Source organism: Geotrypetes seraphini, chromosome 4 (genome assembly GCF_902459505.1).
Source record: "Geotrypetes seraphini chromosome 4, aGeoSer1.1, whole genome shotgun sequence".
Taxonomy (NCBI): Eukaryota; Metazoa; Chordata; class Amphibia; order Gymnophiona; family Dermophiidae; genus Geotrypetes; species Geotrypetes seraphini.
The window spans coordinates 30,094,266-30,102,297 of NC_047087.1; the positions used below are offsets into that span (position 1 = coordinate 30,094,266).

General features: G+C 36.9%; 1 protein-coding gene across 1 annotated transcript in view; it reads right to left on the minus strand.

Moving 5' to 3' along the window:
- Nucleotides 1–7,503, minus strand: part of LOC117359637 (cadherin-8) — a 469,702-nt gene extending 462,199 nt beyond the window's left edge. Inside the window, exon 1 of the mRNA XM_033942802.1 lies at nucleotides 7,410–7,503. The gene's annotated coding sequence lies outside the window, so the exon portion shown is untranslated. The remainder of the gene's footprint in view (nucleotides 1–7,409) is intronic.
- Nucleotides 7,504–8,032: the final 529 nt, after the last annotated feature.

Consider the following 8,032-nt stretch of genomic DNA (forward strand, 5'->3'; position numbering starts at 1 on the left):
TAATTTGGAGACCAAAACAATTATTGCTAATGAAAACATACAGGACCTGTCCATGAAAGCATTTACTTTGGCTTCAGTTAAAAGTGTTTTTTTATTTTTTTATTTTGTGGAAGTTGCGTACTATTAAAACATATTTTGAACTCATGGCATTCAATCCATGATACTTAGCACCTTGGACTATTGTAACTCAGTCCACCTTGCCGGACACCGTACAAATACGCTTAGGTTACAAAGAATAAAGAATGTAGCAGTTCGTTTGATTTTCGATCTGAGGAAATCGGACTATATTATATATTATTATAGAGAGCTCCATTGTTTTCCATTTGAAGCCCGTGTGCTGTTCAAATTGGCGATATTCTGTTATAAAACCTTATATGGTCAGTCACCTGAATATCTATTAGAACAATTTACTTTGTTCAAAGTGAATCGACTATTATGCACCACATCTTTATTTATTTACCTTCCGGTTCGAGGTTGTAGTCACAAGAAGTTCCAACAGCGCCTATTTGTTTATAAGGCAGCGAGCTGGGGTAGGGAGTTACGTTCTTTATTCACAAGGTCTTGCTCTTATCCAGTATACAGTTCAAAAAATGATTTAAATCAATACTATTTACAAGATCTTTAGAGAATTAAAATTGTTAATGCCTAATCTGTAGATCGCTGGGAATGCCCAGTTTTCTATCTTTTGTGAACCACATCGATCCAAGAGGTTTTGTGGTCTAGAAATGTTATGTAATTTAAGGAAGGAAGAGAAGAACAAGATATGACAAAATGTTTGGGAAAAAAATTGTAACATATCTAGAAATTGAAAGAGCTCACCATACACCGTTACCTACATTAGCACATGACAAATGCCCTCAACCAATCATACTATAATTTTTGAGATAACCACAACTTTTGGAGATTATCAAGAAAGCAAGAATGTTGGCCCCAGTAAAATATGAAGACAACCTTCTCTTTGCACCAAATCTCTGCAAACACACTGCAGGCCTGAGGAAGAAGCTTCTGGCTTTCTGTCCTCAACTTTAAAAAAAAAAAAAAAAAGGGCACTCACTTCAGAATCTTTTACCCGCAAAGAATGAGAGTAACATTCCAAAACCAAATTAGGGATTTCAATGATCCTGCCACATTTGCTTCATTCAAGAAAACCCCCAACCCTGATCGACAAAGCTTAGCCAATCTAAGCATAAAGAACAACTTTACTGCTTCCTTAACATGAGAAAACGTATATCCCTGATCAACAATATCCCTGATCTCTCTTCTGAGAACAAAAAGAGAACATGCACATCTAATCCATGTAAAATATGACATCCACTAAGATAAATGACATCTAAAAGGTAACCTAAGGGCTCCTTTTATCAAGGTGCGCTACGGGGGTTAGCGCATCAGCCATTTGATCACGCGCTAACCCCCGCGGCACACCAAAAAACTAACGCCTCATCAATGGAGACGTTAACAACTAGCGCGGCAGGCGGTTGAACGTGCGGTATTCCGCGTGTTAACCGCCTACCGCAGCTTGATAAAAGGAGCCCTAAGTAAAATTTAGTTTTGTAATTTGGAATGTGATTCAATTCCATAATTTTTAAAATTCTGCCAACTCGATAACAAACTGTTCATCCTTACCTCATTATAATGTTAAAATGATAGAACCAAGGTTTTAGAATATTCTATCCTGTTTTACAAATTACAAGTAATATTTTTTCATCTAGTATTATTTAATTTATTGTGCATGTAAAAAATGTAGTAAATAAACCCCCTCCTTTACAAATCTGCACTAGTATTTTTTGCGCCAGCTGCAGATAGGAATTCTATGAGCGTCGGAGCTGTTACCGTGGTGGCCGGCGCGAAAAACATTAGCACAGCTTTGTAAAGGAGAGGGAAAAATAAATAAATACATAAATAAATAAAGCATTATTTTAAAGTTCAATTAATATAAAGTTATCTTAATATTCTTTAAAAAAAAAAAATCTTTATTCATTTTCAAACTTACAATAAGTGTGTCAATATGTTAAAATAATAATAATAATAACAGCTTATATACCGCAATACCGTGAAGTTCTATGCGGTTTACAAAGATTAAGCAAAGGTACAAATTGATTGACTTTAAGAGGGGAGGAAGAAATAGGGTTAATAGGACAGGAAATCCAGATTAACAATAAATATATCACTTAATAATAATCATCAATAATACAAATGATATGCTCTTATCTCCCACCCTTTCCTATTATATACCTTGTACAATATGTAATAATAAAATTATCCTCCCTCCCCCCTCATAATTGAACCTGTAAATTTAAGGGAAAAAATGTTATCTGCTCAGTACAATATTTTGTTAATGGCTCCCACACATCTTGAAATTTCCTAAAACATCCTCACTGTATTGCAATAAATCTTTCCATTTTATAAATATGACACAAGGAATTCCACCAGAAATTATCTTCATATTCTAATAATAACATGATTTAGAAGTTGATTAATCACTATGGACTCCTTTTATCAAGCAGTCGTAGAGCCTTTAACTGTGGGCCAGCGAGGTAAATGCTCTGACGTTCATTCAATTTCTAGGAACTTTGGAGCATTTACCTCGCCGTCCCATGATAAAAGGCTCTAATGCTGCTTGATAAAAGGAACCCTATTTTAATAATTGATGTTGAGATCTACATGCCTTCAGTTGTCTTTTTCTTAACTCTCTGACCCATAATGCTACTTCGTGGGATGATTTCATCACATTAAAACCATAAGAGTATTCTCTTCACGAGAATTAATAAATGCTATAAACACTGTTCAAAAGTACTAAAAACCTTTAAAAAAATACAATATTGAATTTTACAGCTTTAACAAATCTTTGTGTAGATTGCATAACATTAGCATTCTCACTCCGTCACCTGCAACTGAAAGCTAAACACCATCAATAAATAATCACACAACTCAATTTTATTGGAATAAATATTTGGCCACAGCTTTATTATATAGCTTAATATTATTGCCTCTTATATTACAATACATGTCCAAATCCAACAAACCACCAATGCATATTTCACATACCCCTAAGGAGCTATTTGGTGTCAAAATTAGCTCCTGTTGTCTTTAAACTTATAATATTCCCCTCAAACATGACCCACGGTGATGCAAGGCCATGATTACCCTCCCCTCCCCCAAACATGACCCACAGTGACATCACGCCATGCTTCCACTCCCCCCAAACATGACCCATGATAACGCCAGGCCATGCTTCCCCTTGCAGCGGTGTCACCTAGGAGGGTTACATTTATTTATTTATTTATTAATTGCTCATCTCCCAGATCTAACTGGGCCAAACCCCATTTTCTGCCCTGCCCAAAGCTGTGACCATTTCCCCCAACCCCAAAAGCTCAACCAAACCCACCCAAGTCCACATAAAACCTGTAACTCCCCTCCCCAACATTGACACAAAACATACCACCAGCACACTTGGGAGTGAGGGAGGGATAATTTCTTTTTTCCTGAAGAGATTACTCTACGCTTCCCCTTTCCTCACAGAACTCCCTCCAACCTGTCACAAGCATCCAATCAATCCCATGACTACTCCACCCCATCACCTTAGAAACCTCCCTAATCTTCTTCTTACAAGCTTTGTCTATTAACCCTTTATTACCTCCTCTTACAAACTTGTCAATCCTTATTCTACAGACCCTTGACAACACCTCATATATTCCCATCACTCTCTGCCCCCCTCCCTTTTACCCACACCACCACACAATAAATATTACCAGCAGTTGACATCAGTTCAGCTAATGTTAAAACACACCTGGTGTTCTTCTTTTCTCAAACACGAGTATACTGTACAACTTGTTTCACCAAATGCAAAGGTTTTTAATAATCTGATAATGCAGAGGAAAATACTTAAGCCTCCTTTTATGAAATTGCATTAGGCTGTTTATTGCTGGCCATGGCAATATTAGCTCTGATGCTCATAGGAATTATATGAGCATCTGAGCTAATACCACTGTGGCCAGTGATTAAAAAAAAGCCTAACGTGGCTTCGTAAAAAGGGGGGTGAATGATATGTCTCCTGATATAATATTATTCCAAGAAACACACTTAAATTCAAATAATCAAGCAAAGTAAAATTAACTTAAGTCACCACCTTATTATTCACCCATGGATGGTAAAAAAAAAATAGTGTAATCACATTAATAAGGAAAAAATGACCTAACAATAATATCTTCTTCAAATGATTCCTAAAGGTAATCATAATTATTAATTAAAAAATATCAATAATAAATATCTACTCTATGCACCCAATTCTGACAGTCCTGAATTTTTCAAAGATGTTAATCAATCATTAGCAGACACCATCAATCTTCACATAATTGGGAGCATCCTCAACTTAATTTTAAACCCTGCACTTGACAGATGCTCTAGTCTAAAGCATACTAAACCATGGTTTACTTTTAATGTTACATATGTCACAACTTGATTTAATAAACCCATGGCAAACTCTACAACCAAATAGAAAAACACCAGATTCATCTGGTATGATATAATATTTGCTGAGCTGAAGTAATCTGTGGGTAATAATTATTGGATGGGTGGGGGTAGGTGAGGGGGTAGATGGTGTGTGGGGAATATATTAGGTGAATTAAAGGATTTATAGAATATTGGATTGACAAGAGTAGAAAAGGAGGTAGGAAAAGGTTAATGGTCAGAGCTTGTAGGGAAAGAAGGGATTGGTGAGGATTCTGAGGAGATGGGGGATGGAGCAGTGGCAGGATTGGTTGGATAATTGTGGTGGATTATAGGGAGTTCTGTGAGGAAAAGGGAAAGAGTAGGGTAGTCTCTTCAAAGGAAAACTTATCTTTCTCTCCCCTGTGTGATAGTGTCTGTTTTATATTAGTGTTGGGGGGTTGTTTTCTGTGGTTTGGAGAGTGTTTTATTGTATTTTTGGGTTGGGGGAGGCAGTCACAGCTTTAGCGGGGCATAAAATGGATTATTGGCTCAACTGGAGCTAGATAATCAGTAATTAATAAATAAATAAATATAATGCTCATAGGCGATACCACTGCAAAGGGAAGCATGGCCTGTTGTTACCATGGGTCAAGGAGGGACTTTGAGACCCCTGGATTATACTAATCATCCTTTCATCCAACTAGAGAAACTAGACAAGGTTGCCCATTTATACCTCTCCTATTTAGCATAGGCATAGAACCTTTACTAATAGCTACAAAGTCAAATCCTTACAAAACCAAATAAACGAACATGAATCTAAAGAAATTCAGATTAAATTATCAGCATATGCAGATGATGTGTTATTATATTTTCAATCTGACTCCATACCAACAATCATTAAAATCATTGTTAACTACTCATTAATATTTGGATACAAGCTTAACACATCCAAAAAATAGATTATGCAATTAAACTGTTCAGAAATGAAACAGAACATAGACATCTATAGTTCACTTGGACATCAACTAAGATTAAATATCTTGGGGTCTTATTTGGACCAACTTTAGAAAAAACCTTGCAATATAACTTTGAATACTTAATTAGAATAAGCAAAGAACTTACATATAGATGGTCACCATTAACATTAACATGGTGGGGTTGCCAAGACACCATAAAAATGATGATACAACCTAAAATAAATTATGTTCTAAACATGCTTCCCTTCATATTACTTTGGAAAACATACATTTCTTGAACAAACCCTGTCTTACTTTCTATGGAAAAATAACTCATATTGCCCTCACAACACGTAAAAAGGCAAAAACGCAAGGAGTAAATTTTCCAAGCTTCTATGATTATCTTATATCCTTTTTAATAAGACAAGGATTGAGCTGGATTACAAAAGATGAAACATTAGAAACTCCTACATGGCTAAAATTAGAACAATCATTATTTGGACAGATCAACCTTAAATACTGTATTAACACAATCCTCAAAGCAAAAAAGAAGGATCACTCTATAATAGAATCAGCCAAGACAGCAATATCCTACATAGATAACTAAAGTTAAGTGGTCTGATACTATGCTCTTACCTATATGGAATCACACGAGAATCTTAATTCAAGATAACCCAATATCATGGATAATATGGCAAGACTGTCAAATATGGACAATTAATCAATTAATAAAAAATGAGAACTTGATGACATTTCAAGATCTACAAGCCAATTATGGTCGTCCATTAATGAAGGGTTTTACTAAGCTGTGCTAGCGGTTTTAGCGCGTGCTTAGTGCGCACGCTAGACGCAAATGCCACCATTGAGCTGGTGTTAGTTTTTATGCGTAGCGCGGGGGCAGTGCGTGCTAAAAACGCTAGCGCACCTTAGTTAAAGAAGCCTTAAATGACACTAGAGGTTTTTAGTGTAGGCTGGTGAGGTAAATGTTCTGAAGTTCATTGGACTTCTAAGAATATCGAAGCATTTACTTCGCTGGCCCAAGCTAAAAACTTCTAGTGCTGTTTAGTAAAAGGAGTCCTAAATCAGCAATATAAATGGTTACAATTAACACACTGTATAAAAAAGCTATACTCAAACTTGCATAACACTAGAAATATTATTCAAGTTTATTTAAAATTTGATACTATCGCTTATAATAATTTCTAAGTGGTATACATAATATAATCATATATTACATAGACAAGAGCAGCCACAGACTATTCTGCCACATGAGGAATAAGGGTAGAATTACAATAAATGAAAAAAAGGCACATTTAAGGGAAATAAAATTGGAAGGGTAAAATATATAAATGATACATCCTTTATATTAAAGAAAAATACTGTATCATGAAAAGTTGAAGAACTGGGATAGTGGTTGTGATCGGGTGCAGCCCAGCTGGGTTTAGCAAGTGGCCGTCCCTAGTACACATAAACCTTAGCTGAGCGAGGTTCTTGGTAGCTTGGTATTGGTATAATAAAGAGTTTCAACAACAATGGTGCAGTTTCTTGGTATCATTTATTGTTCACAAATCATCAACAAACTTCCAGATGGAATTTTCAGGTTTTTATCCCCTTGTATCATTTCAGTATTCAGACAAAAAAACAATTTTCAGTTCCAAGCCCTCAATATCAGGAAAGAAAAAAAAAAATCTTGTCCAAACTGCAAACTTTTCTTTTGCCAGGCACAACTCCCCTTGGGGATTAAACTTAGTAACCCAAGGAAGGGATCCTCTCCTGCATTTCCCTTAACAAAAATGGCTACCTGGTGGCTTGGAAGGGTTCCACAAAATATCAGCTGTACATTGATCTGGTGCATAATGCATTTCCCCCAGCCCTCTTTATCCTGAAAAGATTACCATATCTCCATTTCTTCTATGCTAGGTGAAAATGTTTCCTCTACCTCCATGTCACAAGTAAGGTCATCACCAGCCATCTCACTATCTTGCTCAAACACAGAACCACCTTTCTCAATAGCATCTTCCTTACCAACCTCTGCCTGGGCTTGTTGCCAGGAGGTGGACTGTGGTTTTCTGGTTCTCTGTGCTTGTAATCTGTGGCTACAGCCTGCTGAATGGCTCTGGCTTGCTGGGTCTGGAGCAAGTGTTTCTGAGGGAAAGCTAAACCCTTTTCTTTCACTGCAGGGAGCTGATTAGTCCTCCCTGCAGGTGTGTTAGGTTAGCCTGCTCTCAGAGAACTTCTCAAATGGCCTAAACCGGTTTGAGCTTGTTTGGGTGTGGCCAATATGCCATTCCTGCTCTTTCCTTTCTCTGGTCCTATGGCTGCTGAGAAATGTAGTCTTTCCATCTGTTTCCCCACAACTGGCTTTGGTAAAACTAAATCAGATCTGCCTGCATTAGGCAGGGCTTTAGGAGGTTTCATTACTGGAAGGCTTGGCTTATAAGTATTCCTAGGGGCTGCTTTGGGACTCTCCTTAGCAGGCTTAAGAATACTTTCAAAGGTTTTAACCTCATTTCCCTCTTCTGGCAAGGCTTCCTCGCTAGGAACAGGGGCCGCCCTGTGACATGGTTTAATCTTCAAAAGTGTCCCTATACAACTGAGGTGTGTATATTGAAAACATTTCCTTGAATCTGGTATTAGTTAATTTATCT